We start from the raw sequence: 19,722 nt of genomic DNA, 5'->3' as shown, positions 1-19,722 counted from the left end.
TATTTACTGACACAGACATCTTCTCGCAGTGAATATGTAACAGTAGAAGAAGAAGATTGTTTTTTTTTTTGGTTTTTAGTTTTTTTTTATTACTAAAATTGATTGATTGCAGTTTTCTTGCAGAAAACGCTGCTTATGCTGTCAATCTTTCTATAATTCCTTCATATACCTGTGTATGTGTGTGTATATATATATATATATATATATATATATATATATATATATATATATATTTATATATCCATGTGTGTATATATATATATATATATATATATATATATACCCATTTGTATACATATATGTATGTGTGTGTGTGTGTATATATATCATCATCATCATCATCATCGTTTAACGTCCGCTTTCCATGCTAGCATGGGTTGGACGATTTGACTGAGGACTGGTGAAACCGGATGGCAACACCAGGCTCCAGTCTGATTTGGCAGAGTTTCTACAGCTGGATGCCCTTCCTAACGCCAACCACTCAGAGAGTGTAGTGGGTGCTTTTACGTGTCACCCGCACGAAAACGGCCACGCTCGAAATGGTGTCTTTTATGTGCCACCCGCACAAGCCAGTCCAGGGGCACTGGCAACGATCTCGCTCGAAAATCCTACAGGAGCCAGTCAGGCGGTACTGGCAACGGCCACGCTCAAAATGGTGCATCTCATGTGCCACCCGCACAAGAACCAGTCCAGGGGCACTGGCAACGATCTTACTTGGCTTGCCGGGTCTTCTCACGCACAGCCCATTTCCAAAGGTCTCGGTCCGTAGTCATCGCCTTGGAGTCTTTCTTTTCTTGCCAGTTCTTCATTGATATTTTTACACAATGAATTTTAATAGTGATTGCCATCCCTTCATTGGGAAGAACCAATCCTCATCGTCTCTAATAGCCAGTGACATTTCTCTTTTTACAGAGTTTTCCATTTCGGCATGTCCTTCTTTAAAAATGTCCACCACATCTCAATTTGGAAACCACTTACTTCAGAAAAGCTCACTTTCCTCTAAGAGTACAAATAAAAAAAAATAAAAAAATAAAGAAACAAAAAACCCTTTCTAGAATCTTCTCAGAGAACAAAAATAAAGAAAAATCCTAATTATCAAGATTGATGTTATTCTTTTTTACATTTTTTTTTTTTTACTTAAAATATGATTCCAGCCATTGAGAACAAGATAACCAACTTTGACACAGAGATTAACTTGAAAAATGTAGAGATGAAAAGAAGTTTTCTCGTTAAAACTTTTTTTCCTGTCCAACAGTTAAACAGTTGCTTGAACCAACCAACAGCACAGTTATCCTGTGATGATACCAAATAGAAAAAAATACAAAAAAAAAAACAAACTTTATAATATTGAGTTATAACTCAAGTGGTGAGCTGGCGGAATCATTAGCATGCTGGGAAAAATGCTTCACAGCATTTCGTCCATTTTCATGTTCTGAGTTCAAATTCCGCTGTGGCTGACTTTGCCTTTCATCTTTCCAGGGTCGAGAAAATAAGTACCCGATGAACACTGGGATTGATGTAATTGACTAGCATCCCACCCACAGAATTCCTGGCCTTGTGTCAAAATTTGAAACCATTATCAAAGCTGGGAGCTGGCAGAATTGTCAGCATGCTGCACAAAATGCTTTGCCATATTTTGTCCATTTTTATGTTGTGAGTTCAAATTCCGCTGCAGTTGACTTTGCCTGTCTTCATTTCAGGGTCAATAAAATAAGTGCCAGTCAGACACTGGGGTCAAAGTAATTGCCTTACCCCCTCCCTTGAAATTGCTGGCCTTGTGCCAAAATTTGAAACCAATAATACTGTGTCTTATTCAAAAACAAAAACTCACTAAAACAAATTTAATTTCTCAGAGTTTTAATTTGTTTTTCATTTTCTTTCATGTTTCAGATTCGAGTTAGTTTCAAATTCTTATTAAACCAAATGAGAAATTCAACAAGAGTTACTTCTGGTTTTGAATAATTAATTAACAAAGGTAAGCAGTTTCAAATGATCTAAAATAAAATGTTCTCTACATTTCTAATTTTATTCAGTAATTTTAATAAGAAAAGAAAGAAATTTTTTCCTAAATTTCAAATTGAAATTAAAAATCTTGAATTTGAATTTTTCCAGTTTTGTAATCTTAATTGTAATTAAATCATTGCAGTTCTATACTTAAGAGATGAGGAATTATGTACCTTATTTACATTTGACGGATATTTGTCCTCATCTTGTTCATTGTTAACACGTTTCAGCTGATATACCCTCCAACCTTCATCAGGTGTCTTGGGGAAATTTCCAGCCTGGGTTCTCATGCCTAAGGTATTTTTCGATGTTGTTGTTCTTGTTGTTATTATTATTATTATTATTATTATTATTATTATTATTCAGGTCACTAATTGGAATCGAACTCAGAATCTTGGGGTTAGTAGCCCGCACCAAGCAGTGACCGGAATAATAATAATAATAATAATAATAATAATAATAATAATAATAATGATAATAACACCGAAAAATACCTTAGGAATGAGAACCCAGGTTCGAAATTTCCCCAAGACACCTGATGAAGGCTGGAGGATATATCAGCCGAAACGTTATGTTAACAACAAACAAAATGAGGACAAATATCCGTCAAATGTAAATAATGATTAAATCATTGGTTTCTTAATTAGTGAGAAGACTTAATTCTTGTGAAGAACCAATGCCTGGGGGTGTTGTTAGAATGTCAAAGTAAAAAAATCCTGGGATGGATTTTATGGGCAACGGCAAAGGGCAACTGGCAGCAGACCCATGAATGGATTCTTATTTAAGCCGTATGGAGTGTAGGCCATGGATGGCTTTTTCTCTGCTGTTCTCAAACCTGAACCATCTTTTCCTGAGAGGCCTTCCTTTCCCAAGTTTTGTCAGTTTTGAATGTCATCAATGCATCTGCAATAATTTGTGTGTGTGTTTACATGAGAACCGTTGTCAGTTTGTTTACATCCCCTTGACTAGGCAATTTGGCCAAAAGTGACCCCCAATCCATTGCTCAGTTTAGCACAATCATCTGACACTTTGGATGCTGTTAGTGAAGTCCACTCTGTTGCAAGAATTTGGGCCAAGACCCCTGTACGAGAATACCTTGCTCCTTCTTGCTTGCCTTGGAGGCCCTGTGGAAAAAGGGTCCTCAATCACCAAGCCATGGACTAGTCGTACTGGGCCACACAGAAACAGCAAGTTTTAAAATTTTATTTCTATTTTGTCAAGTGTCACAGTCTGCAGGGTGTTTTTGCATTATACACATATTATATATGTAATATATACATGTAATATTTGTAGTATATATTATGTATATGATATACCTGTATTATAAATGTGATATATTTATATATATATGCTTTAAATAATAGCAGCAAAAATATAACAAAAGACTGTTACTCTGAGTTTCACGTTCCCGTTCATCGGACAGTTTTGTTGTACATTTCATGTGCTTACTCCAGTATATATATATATAGATATATATATATATATATATATCTGGTGAAATCTGGTGAAATTGTTGAGATGCTTGAACGGAGATGCGTAGATATGTGCTGCATCCAGGAAGTAAGATGGAGAGGAGGTTCTGCAAGGTTCCTCACAGGCAAAGAACACAGGTACAAGATTTTCTGGGCAGGGAACACTGACGGGGTCGGGGGCGTAGGAATACTTCTAGCGGAGAAATGGGTGGATAAGGTAATCGAGGTCGTTAGAGTAAGTGACAGAGTACTTAAGATCAGACTAGTGCTTCATCATAGATTAGCTACTGTCATCTCAGCCTATGCACCTCAACCTGGGCTACCAGATGGTCTGAAAGACCAATTCTATGACACCCTCTTGCAAACTACCTCGTCGACGAGTGACAGGGACCTTCTCTTTGTGGCTGGAGACTTCAACGGTCATGTCGGACGTCGTGCTGGGGGCTTCCATGGCATACATGGAGGCTATGGCTTCGGTTCCCGCAACGAGGAGGGAACCAGACTGCTGGAGTTCTGTGATGCAACCAATCTTATGGTCTGCAATACCAACTTCAGGAAACCTGCCAGTCACCTAGTCACCTACCGCTCCGGCAGACACTCTAGCCAAATTGACTACATCCTCGCCAGAAATAGGGAAAGAGGGCGGCTTATAAATGCCAAAACCTACCCTGGCGAAGAATGTACCCCACAACATAGATTAGTAGTTAGCGACTTTGGGATCAAGGCAAAATGGGTGCCCAGAATTAGACAGGCTTGGAGAAGAAGGGTGTGGAAGCTTAAAGACCCTGCAAACGGACAGAGACTTAGAGACAAGTTACTTGAAGCATTTAACGAAATAGAAGGGGATATAGCATCATACAACGTGGAAGACAATTGGAGATTTCTGCGGGACAACCTGTTGAAAGCCACCGACCAGATTTGTGGGTGGTGTAAGGTCCCCTCCCAACCCAGAGTAACGTGGTGGTGGAATAAGGAGGTAGACAGGGCTATTAGACAAAAGAAACAAGCTTGGAAGGACTGGAAGAACGGTGGTAGCAGGGAATTGTACCAATGTGCCAGAAGGGAGGCTAGGCGACAGGTTTATTTAGCCAGAGGGGAAGCAGATAAGGAAAGATTTGCCAATGTTCTGCGCCGTGAGGACCAAAGACTCGAGGTATTTCGGGTTGCAAGACAGTGTAGGAGAGAGAATAGTGATGTTGTAGGAGAGAAATGTGTTCGCATGGATGATGGTACGCTTGCATTAAATGAGGATGCAAAGAAAGAGGTCTGGAGATGCCACTACGATAGATTGCTTAATAAAGAGAATGAATGGGAGAAAGAGAGCCTGCCTTATGTCGACCCAATAGAGGGACCAGCTATCCGAGTTGATAGTACCAGGGTAGATAAAGCAATTAAGAGTATGAAGACCGGGAAAGCCCCCGGCCCATCAGGAATCACTGCAGAGATGCTCAAAATATCTGGCAGTGTTGGCTATAGCCTAGTCACCCGTATTACGAACCAGGTGATACACGAAGGAGTCATACCCTATGACTGGTGTAGCAGCATCATAGTCAACTGCTACAAAGGTAAAGGGGACGCTTTAGATACAAATAATTACAGAGGCATCAAGCTGTTAGATCAGGTTATGAAAGTTACAGAGAGGGTCATAGCCCAACTAATTAGGGAGCGAATCAATTTAGATGAGATGCAGTTTGGGTTCGTGCCAGGTAAAAGCACTACTGATGCCTTATTTCTAGTGAGACAGTTGCAAGAGAAATACCTAGCCAAGGATAAACCTCTGTACCTGGCTTTCGTTGACATGGAGAAAGCCTTTGACAGGGTCCCCCGATCCCTTATCTGGTGGTCAATGAGGAAACTTGGGATAGAAGAATGGCTAGTGAGAGCTGTGCGAGCCATGTACAGAGATGCGGCCAGTAAGGTGAGGGTTGGAAATGAGTACAGCAATGAATTCCGGGTAGAGGTAGGGGTCCACCAAGGTTCCGTCCTCAGCCCCCTATTATTTACCATAGTCCTCCAGGCAATCACAGAGGAGTTCAAGACAGGTTGCCCCTGGGAGCTCCTCTATGCTGATGACCTTGCCCTAATTGCGGAGTCACTATCAGAACTAGAGGAGAAGTTTCAGGTGTGGAAGCAAGGTCTAGAACTGAAGGGCCTTAGAGTCAACCTAGCTAAAACCAAAATCCTAATAAGTAGGAAGGTAGATAAAACACAAACCCCTTCAGGTAGATGGCCCTGCTCAGTATGTAGAAAAGGAGTAGGTAGTAACTCTATAAGATGTACCCGGTGCAAGCTATGGACACATAAGAGGTGCAGCAACATCAAAGGCAGGTTAACTAGCAAGTTAGTTTTTGTTTGTGGCAGATGTTCAGGTGCAATAAAGACTGCAAACAAACAGGAAACAACTTCTATCTCATTCCAGGGTGAAAAACTAGAGGTAGTCGATAGCTTCCGCTATCTGGGCGACCAAGTTAGTAGTGGGGGTGGGTGCGCTGAAAGTGTAGCTGCTAGAATAAGAATAGCCTGGGCAAAGTTTAGAGAGCTCTTACCCCTGCTGGCGACAAAGGGACTCTCACTCAGAGTAAAAGGCAGACTGTATGACGCATGCGTACGAACAACCATGCTACATGGCAGTGAAACATGGGCTGTAACTGCTGAGGACATACGTAAGCTCGCAAGGAATGAAGCCAGTATGCTCCGTTGGATGTGTAATGTCAATGTGAATACCCGTCAGAGTGTAAGTATCTTGAGAGAAAAGCTGAACATTAGAAGCATCAGTTGTGGCGTGCAAGAGAGACGATTGCGCTGGTATGGACATGTGGTGAGAATGGAGGAGGATAGCTGCGTGAAAAAGTGCCACACCCTAACAGTTGAGGGAACCCGTGGAAGAGGTAGGCCCAGGAAGACCTGGGCTGAGGTGGTGAGGCAAGACCTTCGTACATTGGGCCTCACCGAGGCGATGACTACGGACCGAGACCTTTGGAAATGGGCTGTGCGTGAGAAGACCCGGCAAGCCAAGTAAGATCGTTGCCAGTGCCCCTGGACTGGTTCTTGTGCGGGTGGCACATGAGATGCACCATTTTGAGCGTGGCCGTTGCCAGTACCGCCTGACTGGCTCCTGTAGGATTTTCGAGCGAGATCGTTGCCAGTGCCCCTGGACTGGCTTGTGCGGGTGGCACATAAAAGACACCATTTCGAGCGTGGCCGTTTTCGTGCGGGTGACACGTAAAAGCACCCACTACACTCTCTGAGTGGTTGGCGTTAGGAAGGGCATCCAGCTGTAGAAACTCTGCCAAATCAGACTGGAGCCTGGTGTTGCCATCCGGTTTCACCAGTCCTCAGTCAAATCGTCCAACCCATGCTAGCATGGAAAGCGGACGTTAAACGATGATGATGATGATGATGATGATATATATATATATATATATATAGATATATATATATATATGTATTATGTATGTATATATATATATATGTATTATGTATGTATGTATATATATATATATGTATTATGTATGTATGTATATATATATATATGTATTATGTATGTATGTATATATATATATATGTATTATGTATGTATGTATATATATATATATATATGTATTATGTATGTATGTATATATATATGTATGTATTATGTATGTATGTATATATGTAAGGTATTTATTATAGATGTAATATATATCATATATATTATATTTGTAATATATATAATACTAGGTTGAGGAAAATGTTTGTGTGCTGTGTTACTGTGTTAAAATAATGCTTAACATGGCGCACAAACTCTTTCCTCAACCTAATATAGGTATTATATATTATATATATATATATATATATATATATATATGGATTTATTTTTCGTAATGAGATAAAAAACCAAGGCTGTGTATATTTTAGAATATTAATAAATAGAAGGTCTTACAGCTGTTTCCAGGATATTTATTATATCCCTTCACAGCTGTTTCCAAAGAATGAATTTGGGTATGACAACAAAAGTATGAATGAGACCTCGATATTATGTAAATAGAGGAATTTATCTGTAATATAATATGTGACACTTATTCAGTTGGCATAATAAAACTGCGAGTTTCAGATGTTGGGGCAGAAATGTGCTCTGGCATCTCATCAGTTATTTTTTGATTGTCTTAATAACTGACGAGATGCAGGAGCAGATTTATGCCCTGACATCCGAAACTCTGAGTTTTATTATGGCAACCGAATAATTGTCACATATTATATTACAGATATATATATATATATATATAGTTTTAGGGAAAATAACCAATTTTCAAGAACTCATCGATGAAAATCCACTATCACATATAGAAAAATTAATAATTAAAAGCACAATAAATGAGTATAATATAAGGCTCAATTTAATTTTAATTTTTTATAAATTGATTTTAATTGAGTTTTTTACCTGTAATTTTGGATTTTGTCCCTAATATTATTATTATATATATATATATATATATATATATATATATGTATGTATGTATGTCTATATTATATGATATGTATATATGTATATGTATATATTATATATGTGTATGTCTATATTATATGATATGTATATATGTATATGTATATATTATATATGTGTATGTCTATATTATATATGTATATGTATATATTATATGATATGATCAAAAAATCAAAATAAGCAGCACGGATTTTAAAGATGATTGCAGTACGCACGTTTCATGCTACTCCATTTATTTAAGTAATGCGAGCATTACATTAAATGCAATATGTAGAGCAATCTTCAGCTGCATGAAAATGTAGAAAATTACAGTAGAATAGACATATTATAATTGTGGCAACATTTCAAATCCAAGTGGGAAGAAGAATACATAAAAATCCATCTTGACATAGCCAAGGCTATCAGGCTAGTAATTGGTTCTAGGCAGAATTCTAACCGTCTCTGATTTTATTGTCTCTTATCTAGTAGTTATAGTATAAGGGGCAGTGTATGTCTATATTATATGATATCTATATGTATGTATTATATGTTATGTATATATATGTATTATATGATATATATATATATATATATATGTATTATATATGATATATATATATATATGTATGTATTATATGTATTGTATATGTATTATTTTATATATATATTAGGATATATGTATTATATATGTAATGATTAAATTATATATAATGCACTCTGTTGTGCTTTGTTATATGCATGATCCCTTCATCCATGAAAAAAATAGTCCTGCATGAGACTGATCCATGGTGCAGAAAAACATTGGAGACCAGTGCCGCAGAGGGTCCATGGTGCTGAAGAATACCAAAAAGAAAACCGAAAATAACTAGCTGCTCTGTAACCGTCTCGAATTGCAATTGAGAACCAGCCATATTGTAAAGTATTCTAATACCTTTAATTCTCTCTCAGAAACCAAAGAGTAATGTGGTCTATCACAATTGTACTACTTTGAATTTTGATCGTCAATTATGATCCCCAGTTTCATTGCCTTGATAGAGACATTTTAGACATTTGTATAAATACAAATCAAAGTTCTGTCCTCGTGTTCTAGACATCTGCATTCACATGCCAAAAGGATAATAGTAACATTTATTGAAATTCTATGCTATTTATCTAAAGAGTTTTGGGTTTTTTTTTTCTTCTTCTTTTTACATCAAACTAGCAACCATAGAAGGAAAACGAAAATGCAAGACAAAAACAAGTACCATTTTACTACAACTCTGTGTGTGTGTGTGTGTGTGTGTGTATGTATATATATGCATATATGTATATACATATGTATTTATATAAATATATATGCATATATGTATATATATTTATATATGTATATATATGTATGTATATACATATGTATTTATATAAATATATATACATATATGTGCATATATATATATATGTATATATATAAACACATGCGCACACACATATATATGTATATACATATTAATGTATATATATATATATATATATATATATATATATATATATATATATACCTATGTATATGCATATACATATATGTAAATATACACACACACACATATATACATATACACACACACATGCATATACATATATAAATGTATATATGTATGTATATATATGTACATATATACATGCATACTTATATATGTATATATATGTACATATATACATGCATACTTATATATATAATATATAAATGTATATATATATGTACATACATGTGTATGCACACACACACACACACACACATGTATACACACACATATATATTCATTTCATCATTGATTTTTTTTATTATTAGTTGAAACGATTATTATTATTATTGGTATTATTTTTTAATTTTTCCTTTCTTATTACTTATTCCCATTATCATTATTGTCAAAAGTATTATTATTATTATTATTATTGTTATTATTATTATTGTTATTATTATTATAAAATATTTCACTAAGCTTATAGAACTAATACACAATAGAGTTTGATTGCTGTGCTACAAGACAAGACATCTATATTTGTATGCTTATTTATTTTTTTTTTCTTTGTATTCTTTTACATTTATTTGTCATTTTATTCAAATTTTTGGTTGTCAAAAAAAAAAATATCTTTGAAAAATGATGCTAGAAAATCTAACAGTTTTAAACTACAATCGACGTGATTTGCCGTTAGCCTCAATGTTTTCTGTTGAAAGTTATTTATGTGAAGGATTTCTATGACTGGAAGAAACAGTTATGCAATAATGCATTTTATGCGAAGACTGGAAGAGATCAAAGTGACTCTGATATGATAGAGATAGGTGCAGGTGTGGCTGAGCAGCTCAATTATCAACCAAATGGTCTTGAGTTCAGTCTCAGTGTGTGGCACTTAGGCCACATGTTTTCTGCTGTAGACTTCGGCTGAACGATGTCTTCTGAATGGCTTTGGTGGACAGAAACTGAACGTTATATGTGCCTGTGTGTGTGCATGCATACATGCAAGTGTGCATGCATACAGACAGACAAACAGACAGATCAGTGAAAATACCTATGCTGAACTATTAAGAAATCTACACTTACTTTACCCAGATTACAAGTTCAGGTTTATACCTGTAATTATTGGGGACCTGGGATATGTAACACACTGCCTAAATACTAATCTTGAGAAATTAGGCTTCTCAAAACCAGAAAAGAGAAAGCTAATTCAAAGACTGCAGATCCAACCCATCACTGGAAATGTAAAAATCTGTAAAACTTTCTAGAAGTTTATAATTTAACTATATATGAGCGTATCTAGATATGTAATTATATGCATGAGAACATATACATAAAACATAAAAATCTGCACATACATACATACGTGCATACAAACAAAATTACTCTATTGTTAATGTTGAAATTCCAATGAAGGAGGCTTGGATCCAGGTTAGAAACCAGTTCTTTCTCTAGTGGCAAGAAATCTTGAAATAAACTGAATAATGACATACATACATCTATGGACCATTGATAAGAAGTTTGCAAATCCAGTACCCACGATACACGTTCAGCATCATACCTATTATTATTGGAGTAACAAGATGCATACCAACCCCTCTGAAGCAAAATATGGCTGAATTTAGGATCTTCAGGAGAGAATGCAAATCCTTAATTCATATATGCTAGTAATAATCACAATATCTGGAACTATAGAAATCTGCAAGACCTCCTTAAGATTTAAAGTATAACAGTTAAGACAAGATACTTTCCCTTCCAAGCTTGCTATCAAGTAGGTGATTGGTTAAAATTTACTCTAAGTTAAAAAAAAAACAGAAGAACATACATACATACCTACATATATATGAATAAATAAATAAATTTGTAGTGTTATACAAGGGGGTAGTGAAAAATTCCTGGCTTTGGGTAAAAGAAAATACACGAAGATCAGTTAATTATGATTTTATTCAACATATTTCCCTCACCAATTCACACACTTATTGCAGCAGTCCTTCAGTTTTTCTAAGCCCTGTAAAAGAAATCAGAAGGTTGGGCCTCCAGCCAGGCCTTTCGTGATACCCTTAAAGCCACAAACTTTTCAGCACCTCCTCATATAAAATTCATAGAATCATGTGGTTATCACATAAAGCTCATCTAGCAGATTCAGCTAACAGAGTACATAATAATCCAATACAGAATTGAAACATTGGTGTAACCTTGATGAACCAGCTTTCTTTATCTGCATTAATTTGTAAATATACAATTGTTTTTATAATACACAGCATGTATATTAGTGCAGATATGTAAACACAATGTATTACACACAGTGGAATTATTATTACATGAAGAAGGCTGCAAAATGGCCCTAATTTTAAGACTGCCAAGTGGTTCAGTAAATATAATCACCTCTCATACTGACTCAGTTTTTATGGTTTACATCCAAATATGTAAGTGTGAAGGCACACAGCTCAGTGGTTAGAGCACCAGGCTTACAGCTTCAAGATAGTGAGTTCAATTCCCAGACTGGGTTGTGTGTGTTCAGCAAGACACTATTTCAAGTTGCTCCAGTTCACTCAGCTGCAGAAATGAGTTGCGATGTCACAGGTGCCAAGCTGTATATCAGCCTTTTGCCTTTCCCTTGGACAACATCAGTGGCATGGAGAGGAGGGGAGGCTGGTATGCATGGAGGTTGATCTGTACTTCCAAGAAGGTTTAGGTCCTTATGATCCTTTAGAAAAAGATCAATTGTGAACTTTTATTCTGTCTGTATTCTTATATCTACTTTTACTCTTTATTCTTCCATTTTATTCCTTATAAACTGTGAATCTCCCTGTGTAGAACTTTCATACACACTCACCATGTCTCTGATGACGGAGTATCCAGTGTACAGACATGCTTGCCTATCACTTGGGATATCCCAGAAACAGCTGTAAAACTTCAAATTACCCTTACCCTAATTAAATTATTATAAATGATTTAAGATACTTCATCCTCCTTTGGTTTTTGATGTCCTTTTCCTCTGATGTATGTGTATATATATATATATATATATGTGTGTGTGTGTGTGTGTGTGTGTGTGTATATTAGAAGGTTTGAAGGTGATGTACAGGTATTATATATTAGAAACAATAAGGTACTCAGAGATCTGGATGGTTGTACATTTACAGATTTTTATTAAAATGTCACATGTTTTTATAAATCATATAAATCAATATAGGATTTATAAAAACATATGACATATTGATAAAAATCTGTAAATGTACAACCATCCAGATCTCTGAGTACCTTATTTTTTCTAATATATACATACATACATATATATATATATATATATATATATATATATATATATAAGTCAATTTGAGGTTGTCAGGTCCTCATTAGGGATTAAATAATCCAAAATTTTCACTGGTTAATCCCTATCATATAAGGAGAAAGTCTCAGCAATATGTTAGGGATTATTATAGTAATCCATATTGTTAATATTTTTTTTTTCTACTCTAGGCACAAGGCCTGAAATTTTGTGGGGAGGAGGCCAGTCAATTAGATCGACTACAGTATGCAAATGGTACTTAATTTATCGACCCTGAAAGGATGAAAGGCAAAGTCGGCCTCGGTGGAATTTGAACTCAGAATGTTAAGACAGACGAAATACCATCAAGCATTTTGCCTGATGTGCTAGCGTTTCTGCCAGCTCGCCACCTTAACATGTTGTTAATATCGAAAGAAAGGAAATGGAGAAATGTGGATGTATAAATAATTTATTTGCATGATATAATGAGGTTGAAGGTTTTATATATATATATATGTCACATATAAAGCACCCATGCTGGCGCCATGAAAGAACCTGTGCTGGCACCACATAAAAAGCATCAAGTGAAGTGGTTGGCATTAGGAATGGCACACAGCTGCAAAAAGCATGCCAAAACAGACAATTGGAGCCTGGTGCAGCTCTCCAGCCATGCCAGCTCCTGTCAAACCGTCTGACCCATGCCAGCAAGGAAAGCGAACATCAAATGATGATGATGACGACAACGATGAGAACACAAACATAAAAACAAGTGAAAATCAATCACAACCAAATGGAAAACATCTCAGTGTCCTAAATCCATAACAGGTTCTAATGCGTCTAGTTTTTTTTTTCTTTCTCTGTTTAAATGCATGTATTCACTTCTTTATTAAACACATCCTTCCTTCTTCTCTTGACTGTGTGGGGGGTGGGGGTGGAGGTGCGCGTTCTGCCTGCATAACAATATGTAACGTTTTTAGCAGTTATATTCCATAGAATGCCTTCATTTAACCTCATCAAACAGTGGAGTCTATTGGCAGCTAGATTCTGTGATAAATATATTTTGATGATTTATTTTTGTGTCAAATAACAGTATTGCTCCTTTCTATCTATCTAACTATCTATATCCATTTATCCATTTATCTATCTATCTATCCATTTATCTATCTATCTTTCTTTCTTTTTCTCCTTTCTTTGTTTACGTTGCATCATGGGAATTACATAGCTTAACAGCATTTTTCCAGAATAATTCAGAGGAGGAGAGATTTGTAGTTTGATGTTAATTGCAAACGCTCAATTAGAAGTAGTACAGCTGCATCAAGGAATGAATAAAGGATGGCAGAGTCGGTTATTTGGTTGGAATATATTGAATTGGCAGAGCTGGAACTGCGAACAGAATAACACATTCAAGGTGGGTGGGGTTGGAGTATGGAGTTACATATATACATGTACATATGTACACAACACATAAATACACAAATATTCTTATCTCTCTCTACACACACATATATATATCATTACAGAAATACACTCAAACATATACTTGTATATATATACATATATATATATATATATATATATATAAATTTGTTGAGCATTTGTGGAATCCTGTGGCTTTCACAGAAAGCTCCTCTTGTGGATCTTGCTACCATATCACATAGTAATCCAATATAGATTAGTATAATGTGGAATTCCATGCAGCTGAAATCCAGAAGATCCAGTCTATGAAATTATTTCATGAGGTGTGCATAGATATCAACCACTTGATATACCACTGATATCAAATGGTTGGCTTTTTATGCTCTTTTTCCCTGTCTCTCTCTATCTTTCTGTCTATCTGTCTGTCTGTCTCTCTGTCTCTCTCTCTGTCTCTCTCGATATATATATATATATATATAGATATATATATATATACACACACACACACACACAGATACATACATATATATATATATATATATATATATGTATATATATATATATGTGCATCTGTGTGTGTGAAAGAGTGTGTGTAAATTATTATCATGTTTTTAAAATTATTTTTACACTTAGGAGTTCAGGAACGAAGTACATTTGCTTTAAAAATGCTGTGTTTGTGTCATTTTCCAAAATGCAAATACATTTTCTCCAGTGATGTCCGACATTCCAAAAGATATCAATCAATTTAATGACTTCTATTATAAAAAGAACAATAACAACAACAACAACAAAAACGGTAATTCTCCATAGAATGGTTCCTTTGCAGAATTTCAGTTTTAATTAGCTGCACATTTATTATCCAAGACAATGCAAATGGAACCAAATTCTAAGAATTGAGTTTACACAATTATATTATCAAAGACTTATGAATTTAGTTTTGGCATTAAATCTTATGCAGTTTTCACTCTCTGGAATTTTCATTTCTGTTTCACAGAGTTTTTGAGTAATTCTTACTAATTTCTAGATATTTTTGATGCCACAGTCTGAAAAACGAGTCCCATGTTTGGTTTTTTAGAAGCGAATTCTTTATTGGATTCTCAGAGAGAGAAACTATTCTAAGAAAAAACAACTTTTTAAAAATGTTTTTAAAGCTGTAAATAACATCGAAAATCTCCTTAAATGGTTCCTGCTACCACTTCTTGTTGTCTTCTTCTTTGCTTCCTCCTCCTCCCCCTCCCCCTCCTCATTCATTTGCATATTTATTTAATCATTCTTTTATTGTGAAAGCTTGACAACAAAAGTAGCCCATCTTATTTTTTTCTTCATACTGGGGAAGAATTCTTCTATGTTGACGTATCTAAATTTTCACACTCACATGTACTCACACACACACACACACACACAGGTATATGTATATTTATGTATATAAATCGTGTGCGTATATTTGTGAGTATATATATTGTATATTTGTATTTGTGTATTCTTTTATTTGTTTTAGTCATTTGACTGCGGCCAGGCTGGAGCACCGCCTTTAGTCAAACAAATCGATCCCAGGACTTATTCTTTGTAAACCTAGTACTTATTCTACCGGTCTCTTTTGCCAAACCCCTAAGTTACGGGGACGCGAACACACCAACACCAGCTGTCAAATGATGGTGGGGGACAAACACAAACACACACACGACCGGCTTCTTTCAGTTTCCATCTACCAAATCCACTCACAAGGCTTTGGTTGGCTGAATGCGGAACCATGTGGTTGGTAAGCAAGCTACTTACGACACAGCCACTCCTGCACTTATATATATATATATATATATATATATATATATATATATATGAATAAGCTTTATGGTGATACATGAGCATTCAACTATGAGTGCACTGCATCCTGTAGCAGAAACAGCTGTAAGCTAATGAAGGGCATAGCATAATCTGCTGTTCCATTATCATTTACTTAAATTTTATATATATATATATATATATATATATATATATAACGTGAGAGAGTTAGGGGTTGGGGGTTCAACCCACTAAGGGATAGTATCTATCCAGCTGGTAAAATGGAGCTGATAAGGATGGACTCATCGCTTAAGGACATACCTATCCCACCTAAAGGCACATATGTTAAGGAACTAATCTTAAGATGAATTCAACGGGATACACCGTCTGCAAGTAGTTGGGTTCAGCATATTATCCTCCATTTTCTAATTGTTACACATATATATATATATATATAGAGAGAGAGAGAGAGAAAGAGAGAGAGATAGAGAGATAGATAGATAGATAGATATATGTATTTTCTTTTACTTGTTTGTCATTTTACTGAGGCTATACTGGAGCACCACCTTTAGTTGAAGAAATCAACCTGAGGACTTATTCTTTGTAAGCCTGGTACTCGTTCTATCGGTTTCTTTTGCTGAACTGCTAAGTTACAAGGATGTAAACACACCAACACCAGTTGTCAAGTGATGGTCAGGGGACAAACACGCACATGCACACACACACACATACACTCACACACACACACATCCACACACACATACACATATATAAGATGGGCTTCTTTCAGTTTCCGTCAAGCAAATCCACTCACAGGGCTTTGGTTGGCCTGAGGCAATAGTAGAAGACGCTTGCCCAAGCTGTCACACTGTGGGACTGAACCCAGTACCATGTGGTTGGTAAGCAAGCTTCTTACCACATTGCCACTCCTATATATATATATATATATATATATATATATATATATATATATATGCGTGTGTGTGAAGGCACGTGGCTCAGTGGTTAGAACATCAGAATCATAGTCATGAGGTAGTGAGTTCAATTCCTGGACCATTTATTTCATGTTGCTCCAGTTCACTCTGCTGACGTCACAGGTGCCAAGCTGTATTGGCCCCTTTGCCTTTCCCTTGGATGACATTAGTGGTATGGAGAGGAGGGGAGGCTGGTATGCATGGACAACTGCTGGTCTTCCATAAACAACCTTGCCCGGACTTGTGCCTTGGAGAGTAACTTTCAAAGTGCAATCACCACCACCACCATCATCATCCACAACATTGTCATCATCATCATCATCCTCACCTACCCCCATCACCATAATTGCAATTATAATCATCATTATCACTGCCACCATCACCATCATTACCACCAAAACTCCCTTCACCACCACCACCACCACCACCATTCTCGTGATCATCACCACCATTGCTACCCCACCACCAATGTCACAGATCATCATCATCATCATCACAACCCCCTTCGTTATCATCAACAACAACAACAACAACAGCAACCAACATACCACTATATTTTAGTCAACCACGCTAACGAGGAGGTTTGTAATTAAACCAAAATATGAATTTCATAAACCCAAAACTCCCCACTTCCTCATTTCCAGCACGAAATGGCTTCTTGTAGAGATGCTCCAGCCACAAGTGAGACTCTTGAGTTACTGAAATCGTTCTGAGCGTGGGAATAACAGTTCTCTGAGAATAGTTTCAACTAATTCTTTAACTAAAGGAAATTTTCTACACCCATTCCATTTTGGCTGTCAAATGGCAATCTTCAGGTCATTCATGAGTAATTAATTGGGTATATATACAGGGTGCAAGGGGTAAATTATTGCCATTTTCTATTTTTGGTTTCGTGCATGTGCATTGCTTGTTTTTGATTTTGTCAATTACACAGCATAGTAGGGTCAGTTGGGCACCGTCTGTGAGAAAAGCAGTACAGTGACTCAAATCACTCCACCAGAAACTTGAAAACAACATGCTGTACTGCTTGGCATTCATGCCAGGCCAGTACTCTCAAGGGGAAGGGTTTAGTTGATTACACTGACCCCAGTACTCGACTGGTACTTAATTTATTGACCCCGATGAGATGAAAGACAAAGTTGACTTTGGTAGAATTTGAACTCAGAATGTAAAGACAGATGAAATGCTGCTAAGCATTTTGTCCAGCATGTTAATGATTCTGCCTGCCTGCCTGTCACTTTAGCAATAGTAATAATAACAACAACTTCAACAACAATAATAATAATAATCTGTGTACATAAATTTGGTACATAATAAATTGGATTAGTGGATGAACTGATTAATCAAAGTGTTATGTCGGTGTAAATACCAAATGGATGATGCTGATAGTTTAATCAATCACTAGTATTGGTTTAGTTCCATTCGATCAATCACAGCTGCCATGGATTAAAGATTTAGTCTAGTGAAGAAATTTATCAATATTGATGTTGAGTAATGATTTAGTCTTGTTGAATCAATCAATCATTACTGGCATGGTAATGTAGATTAACGATTTAGTTCAATCAATCACTGCAGTGAAATATTAACGATCTAGCCTAACTAATCAATCATCAACAAATAAATGAATAAAATAAATAAGAATAGTGTTGCTATCATTCACAATCGAGCATGACCAGGTACCAACGTCATCACACTCATTATGACCATTACTGTCAGCATCGTCATCATCAACGGCAGCAGTAGCAACAGCAATAATTCTTGCTAATTATCTTATGTTTTTGTGTAATTGCAATCAGATATAATAGACACCCTTGTCGCTATCCCTCCCCCTTAAACCCCTTAGCATTTAAATCAACCATATCTGACGAAAATACTCAATGTGTTCAATGTGTTTCGTGTTCAAACCAGCTAGATCCAGCTCCCACCTCTTACACCTACCCTGCAATATTCTCGCTGTTTTATGTGCAACCCAGCCAGATCTGGCCTGTTATGCTCACCCTACAATGTCATTCTAAAAATAAACAATCACATCATTGGAATCTCGAAGCCATCAGATAATGCATGATTAATTCCAAACAATGTAAATAAATAAGGGTTATATTTGATACAGTACTCTGAATACTAATGGGTTAAACTAGCCATATCTGGCTCGAATATTCTACCTGTTTTATGTTCAAACTCGCCAGATCCAGCCTGTCACACCTACCTTACAATGTCATTCCAAAACATAGTCACGTCATTGAAATCTCAAAGCTATGAGATAATTCATGATTAATTCAAAACAATGTGAATAAATAAGCATTACATTCGACAGAGTAATCTGAGAGCTAAAAGGTTAATCCAGTGGATTATGACGATGTGAGGGTTAAAGATATGAACCAACTGTACCAACACTCAGCTGGTTCTCATTTTCAACTGAGCAGACTTAAATAATGTGAAAAGAAGCACCTTATTCAAGTATGCTGAGCACTGCCCAGTCCAGAAGTTGAACTTAAGACCTTGCAATCATAAGGTAATCTTTAACTCCAACTTAATCTGGAGATTGTATTGGAACACAAAATATTGTGTTATTTGCCTTGAGAGGATTTCTCATAAGGACTCGTAGTGCATAAAAGTACTCATGTTTCTTATTTCTTTATTGCCCACAAGGGGCTAAACATAGAGGGGACAAACAAGGACAGACAAAGGGATTAAGTCGATTACATCGACCTCAGTGCGCAACTGGTACTTAATTTATTGACCCCGAAAGGATGAAAGGTAAAGTCGACCGTGGCGGAATTTGAACTCAGAACATAACGGCAGATGAAATCCCGCTAAGCATTTCGCCCGGCGTGCTAACGATTCTGCCAGCTCG

At 36.3% G+C, this 19,722-nt stretch overlaps 1 protein-coding gene across 3 annotated transcripts in view; it reads left to right on the top strand.

The window, feature by feature from the left end:
* Nucleotides 1–19,722, top strand: part of LOC106880532 (alpha-1,6-mannosyl-glycoprotein 2-beta-N-acetylglucosaminyltransferase) — a 472,677-nt gene that overhangs the window by 99,599 nt on the left and 353,356 nt on the right. For all 3 annotated transcript variants that reach the window (XM_089339717.1, XM_089339718.1, XM_089339719.1), the window contains exon 2: nt 1,891–1,975. The gene's annotated coding sequence lies outside the window, so the exon portion shown is untranslated. The remainder of the gene's footprint in view (nt 1–1,890; nt 1,976–19,722) is intronic.

Source organism: Octopus bimaculoides, chromosome 22, assembly GCF_046866305.1.
Source record: "Octopus bimaculoides isolate indiv1 chromosome 22, ASM4686630v1, whole genome shotgun sequence".
Classification (NCBI taxonomy): domain Eukaryota; kingdom Metazoa; phylum Mollusca; class Cephalopoda; order Octopoda; family Octopodidae; genus Octopus; species Octopus bimaculoides.
Note: the sequence above shows the minus strand (reverse complement) of the source record. Positions and strands in the feature narration are given on the sequence as shown.